We start from the raw sequence: 6,361 nt of genomic DNA, 5'->3' as shown, positions 1-6,361 counted from the left end.
AGGCCACCATTGTACCGGGGATCACCATATATCATATAGAGATAAAATAAGTTCGATAGCCATTTGTCTGTTCATAGTCATTCTTATACTTAGAAGACGGGGACGAGCCAAGAGAAGAAGACGCCGAGAGATCATTCCTGGACAGCTTGAAAGACTACCGGAAAGCACTAAAAATGGAGAGAGGGCCAACACTTGCGAAAGCAAGGACATTCATCTGGGCAGAGTTAAAGTGAAGAAACAGTGTAAAAGGTCATGGGAAGCAAGACATTGCTACCGGGTTTCTTATCTCTACATTCTTATTGTTATTCTGTATTCTGCATCTAATTTATAAACAATGGAAATTTCGTTTCAACTTATGTTCAATCTCTCCTTACTTCGTATGAGTAGCTCAATTTCCGAATAGGTTGAGAAGTACTTAGCTAGCATGACCTAAGAGCTACAGTTTATGCAATCATCTTGTCTTATGTATGAGTCATTCACCCTTTAGAGATACTTGAAAGAGTAGTCTAAAGAAAGAATTTAGACTTAAGAGAGTCAGATTAGAATCTAGGTTTGAGAGAGTCAGATTAAAACTGCATAAGCAAGAGATAGAAACTTAGACATAAGTTCTGTTTGCTATTATGCATTGCATGCACCTTAGAAATAGGATATGATAGTATGTGGTCACCTTGTGTATGTATGCATCATTCATCATCGCATAGACAAGAATAGAGGCTTAGACATAAGTCCTATCGACATTATCGTATATATCGCATGCGTCTTAGAAATAGAAACTATGGCATTTGCATTGAGAGATGACATGCTATTGTATGTGTGTAGCATGATCGCATAACTTGAACGCAATCTTAGGAAGTGTTAGCTAAATCCCTTCTCAACCCGTTCATCGCATACTCATCGTAATTCTCGATTTCATCAACTCTTTACTCGAACCCGTCGCATAGGAAATATACTTAAACAAAACACCAACCATCTTATTTGTTTTCGCCACCGCAAAGTAATCAAATTTACTGTCGCATATTAACTCAGTAGTCCCTGTGTTCGACCCTGGACTAACCAGGAAACCTAGTGAGATTTATACTTCTACTAGAAAATTTTGCATGTGCAACACATAGCTCATCAACACAATTATACATCATAATCGCATCACATTTACAATGCATCAAGTTTTTGACGTTGTTGTCGGGGACTACGACAGTACATATTGCGCTAACAGTAACTTTTTGATTTTCTTTGTAGCTTTCGACCTCTGTGCACTGCCATTCCTTTGGTAAGGGAAGAGGCAGGTGTCGCATGAGTGAAGGACACATTCCTGAGCCCAACTTTTACCCAAAGATCGAAAGAACGTTCCAAAGAAGATAGATAGACAATCGCCGACAACAACAAAAGCGAAATCCTAGAATGGCGGAACAACCAGAAGAAAGAGCAGCAAATGCAAATAATATCATGGCAAACCCCATTCTCCTAGCGAACGACCACAGTATACCCATCTGGGACTATGCGTCGCCTAACCTCTATGATTTCTCCCCAGGAATCATGAGGCCAGCTCTGGACAGATCGAGGTTTGAGATGAAGTCGGTTATGTTGTAGATGATTCAGACGGCCGGACAATTTGGTGGGTGTGGCAAGGATTCACACGCCTATCTTCGGAGTTTCATCGAAATCTGTAATACTTTTGTGTTCCCAAACATCTCAACTGAAGAAGTGTGACTAACGTTGTTCTCATTGTCACTGTGCGAACAAGCAAGCAAATAGGCCTATTCTCTCGAACCAGGTGAAATATTCTCGTAGGAACAAGTTGTTACTTCCCTCCTACCGAGAACGCAAGAAGGAGGAAGTTGATTACAAATTTTGAACAGGAAGTTGACGAATCGCTCAGTAATGCCTGGGTGAGGTTTAAGCGATTGGTGCGAGATTGTCCACACAATGGCTTACTTGACTGTCTCCAAATGGAGATATTTTATCACGGTTTGTACCCTGCATCGCAGACAGCTGCCAATGCGGCAGCAGCTGGAGGTCTGCTTGAAAAAACTTATGATGAGGCTAAAAATATTCTTGATCACATATCAAAGAATCACGAAAATTGGAGGAAAAATGATCAACGACTAAAAGTTCGAGAAGGTGACGTAAACAATAGAGCCATCGCATCTCTACAGAATCAAATGAATGCGATGATTAATCTGTTACAGGGCATCGCAATCAACAGCCCGGGAACGCAAAAAGGGCAGGTCAACGCGATCGAGCAGTCAAACACAAGTTGTGCTACTTGTGGAGATTCACATCCGATGGAAGAATGTCCGAGGAAACCGTAATCAGTATACTTCGTAAAGAACAATCCTTTCTCTAACACATACAACCCCGGGTAGAGAAACCACCCCAATTTCACATGGAAAAATAATCAACAACAGAGTCATCAACCGATGGCGCAAAAATAAGGGCCACCAGGATTTTTCCCGCGAACAAACAATCAACCGCAAAATCAAGCTAGCAGCTTACAAGTGTCGCCATCTTCCTCCCTAGAAAGCCTATTAAAGCAGTACATAGAAAAAAAACGAGACGGTGCTCTAGAATCCGGCGACTTCAATCCGCAATCTCAAAATCCAAATAGAACAGATTATGGGCAAGCTTAAAAGTAGAACGCAAGGGACGTTGTCGAGCTCAATTAAGCTCTCTCGCACTCCGGGGAACATAGGAAAGGAGCAATGTCAATTTGTGACTTTGCGAAATGAAAAAAACAATAGCGGAATGGAAGAAGAAGCCAAGTAGAACCAATCAAGTTGAGATGGAATCCAAGACCCCATTGACACATAATGAACCAGAAGAGTAAGAAATGATGGAACCAGAAGTTACGTCCACCTCCAAGCCTATAGAACACAGAACCGTGAAGGTACAGCTGCCACTATTCCCACAAAGTGTAGTATCATCGCTTCATGGAAATGTTAAAATAGTTACACATCAACATCCCTTTTACAGAAGCAATTAAACAAATGCCAAAATATATGAAGTTTTTAAAGAATATGGTGACAGAGAAAAGAAGTATAGGAAAGTTCGCAACGGTGGCGTTAATGCAAAAGTCAAACACCATAATTCCACCGAAGATGCGTAACCCCGGAAGTTTCACAATACCCTGCTCAATTGGCAGGATATATATTGGTCAAGCACTTTGCGACCTTGGGGCCAGTATAAATTTAATGCCCTTTTCAATTTTCAAACAATTGAATGTGGGACAGCTAATGCCTACGACGGTGACTCTCTAGCTAGCTGACAGGTCTCTAGTTCACCTAAATGGAAAGTTGAAGGATGTCCTAGTCTCAATTGACAAATTCATTCTACCAGCAGACTTAGGTTTATCATTGTTAAAGCCATTTTTATATTGGGATGTGCCCATCATATTGGGATGACCATTTTTATCTACTGGTCGTGCTCAAATTGATGTGTACAAGGTAGAGATCACAATAAGTGTAAATGGTAAAAAGCTTAGGTTTATCATTGTTAAAGCCATGAAGTATCCGGAAGATGAAGATCTATCCGATTCTGACAATGAACCCAGTTGTAATGAAGAAGAGGAGTCCGAAGAAGAAGACAAAAGGGAGGATGCGACCGCATCCGTAGAAACTTGCAATGTGATCATGGAAACAGCAAACAAAGAAGAAAAATTGACGTTGAATGAAGAGAGAAAAGCACAAAAACTATCTTTGGAACAACCACCTACCATGGAATTAAAAACTCTGTCAAGTCATCTGAAGTATGTTTTCCTGGGGCAAAATGAAACTTTGCCAGTGATAATTTCCTCTGCGCTACAAGAAGAACAAGAAAATGCGCTGCTTAGCATCCTGAATAAGTACATAAATGCAATAGAGTGGACGCTAATAGACATAAGAGGAATCATCCCAACATATTGCATGCATAGAATACATCTCGAAGAAAACCAAAAAGGGTCTATCGAACCTCAACGCAGATTGAACCCTGCGATGAAAGAGGTTGTGAAAAGGAGATAATTAAATGGTTGGACACAGGCATCATATACCCAATCACCGATAGCATGTGGGTCAGCCCCGTGCAATGCGGGCCCAAGAAGGGAGGAATGACGGTAGTCTCAAACAAAAACAATGAATTAATACTAATAAGGATCGTCACTAGTTGGCGGATTTGCATGGACTACCGCAAACTCAATGCGGCGACGAAGAAGAACCACTTCCCTTTGCCTTTTATTCACCAGATGCTAGGCTGCCTAGCAGGAAATGATTACTTCTGTTTTCTGGACGGGTATGCGGGCTACAACCAAATAATGATCGCTCCTGAAGACCAAGAGAAAACCACATTCACTTGCCCATACGAAACATTTGCTTTTCACTGCATGCCGTTCAGCCTTTGCAATGCACCAAGCACATTCTAGAGGCTGTCTCTTATACACATCTAGATGTGTATAAGAGACAGCTCCTGAAGACCAAGAGAAAACCACATTCACTTGCCCATACGAAACATTTGCTTTTCACTGCATGCCGTTCGAATTATGCAATATGCCAAGCACGTTCCAGAGGTGCATGATGGCTATCTTCTCCGAGTATCTAGAGGATTTAGTGGAAATTTTTATGGACGACTTCTCGGTTTACGGGCAAACATATGAAGTCTGTCTGAACAACTTGGAGAAGATATTAAGGAGATGCAAAGAGACAAATCTTATGCTGAATTGGGAGAAGTGCCACTTCATGGTGAATGAAGGAATTGTGCTCGGGCACAAAGTTTCCAAGGAAGGGTTGAAGGTGGATAAGGCGAAGATTGATGTCAATGAAAAGCTTCCACCTCCAGCAAATGTGAATGCTCTCAGGAGTTTTCTGGGACATGCAAGATTTTACCGTCGTTTTATGAAGGACTTTTCGAAGATTGCTCGACCATTGAGTGCATTGCTGGTGGCTGACAGAATCTTTGACTTTGATACATAGTTCCTCAACGCATTCAAGATACTGAAGAACGCATTAACTACCGCACCTGTGTTGATCGCACCTGATTAGACAAAGCCATTTAAGCTAATGTGGGATGTTAGCGGGTATGCGATGGGGGCAGTGCTAGCTCAGAAGAAAAATAACAATGCTATACACCATCGCATATGCGAGTAGAACACTGAACCCGACCCAAGAAAATTACACTACCACTGAAAAAGAACTACTTGCGATGATCTTTACTCTGGAAAAATTTAGAGCTTACTTGCTGGGATCCAAAGTGATCGTTCAAACTGACCACTCGGCAATCAAATATTTAATGACCAAGAAAGATGCAAAGCTGAGGTTAATTCGATGGTTTCTCCTCCTCCAAGAGTTCAACATGGAAATCAGTGACCGCAAGGGGATGGAGAACCAGGTTGCGGACCACCTATCAAGATTAGAGAATCCGGAAGTAGACGCAACCAATCGGAGGTGAACGCATCCTTTCCAGATGAGCAGTTGTTCAAAATTGAAGAATTACCATGGTACGCAGATGTGGTCAATTATCTGGTCTGTGAACAATTTTCGAAAAATTACACAACCCACCAAAAGAGGCAGCTTATGCACGAATGTAAGTCCTATTATTGGGATGAGCCAAATCTTTACAAGAGGGGGTCAGACCAGATCTTGCGCCTATATGTGCCAGAAACTGCTTATTAGCGCATACTATCCCAATGCCATGACTCACCGTATGGTGGACATTTTGGAGGTCAATGCACAACAGCAAAAGTGTTACAAAACGGGTATTTTTGGCCGATTCTATTCAAGGATGCAAGAGACTATTCTATGAGATGCGACAAGTGCCAACGCACGAGAAACATTTCATGGAAGAATGCGATGCCAATGAATATTATATTAGAATTGAAACTCTTCGACGTGTGAGGCATAGACTTTATGGGACCATTCCCACCATCAAATGGTCACAAGTACATTCTGTTAGCCATCGATTATGTATCCAAGTGGGTTAAAGTGGTATCATGCATCACAAGCGATGCAACGATAGTCTCAAATTCTTGAGAATAAATATCTTCACTCGTTTTTGCACCCCATGTGCCATAATAATTGATGGAGGCTCCCACTTTGTCAATGGCGTCATCAACAAACTGCTGGTCAAGTATAATATCCAACATAAAGTCAACACCGCATATCATCCATAGACAAACGGCCAAGCCGAAGTGTCTAATAGGGAAATCAAACTGATCCTAGAGAAGGTGGTGAATCCTTCACGAAAAGATTAGGCCATGAAGCTGGACGATGCCTTGTGGGCATACAGGACCGCTTATAAAACATCCATAGGAATGTCCCTGTATGCACTGGTGTTTGGAAAGGCATGTCACTTACCGCTAGAATAGGAACACAAAGCACTGTGGGCAATGAAGAAG

The 6,361-nt window shown here is 41.7% G+C and overlaps 1 non-coding gene across 1 annotated transcript; it reads right to left on the bottom strand.

Moving 5' to 3' along the window:
* Positions 1 to 1,823: 1,823 nt before the first annotated feature.
* Positions 1,824 to 1,930, bottom strand: LOC120068640. Its single transcript, XR_005479277.1, has one exon. It is a non-coding gene; the product is annotated as a small nucleolar RNA R71 (small nucleolar RNA).
* Positions 1,931 to 6,361: the final 4,431 nt, after the last annotated feature.

The sequence above is a fragment of the Benincasa hispida genome, chromosome 12 (genome assembly GCF_009727055.1).
Source record: "Benincasa hispida cultivar B227 chromosome 12, ASM972705v1, whole genome shotgun sequence".
In the NCBI taxonomy this organism is placed as follows: Eukaryota; Viridiplantae; Streptophyta; class Magnoliopsida; order Cucurbitales; family Cucurbitaceae; genus Benincasa; species Benincasa hispida.
Note: the sequence above shows the minus strand (reverse complement) of the source record. Positions and strands in the feature narration are given on the sequence as shown.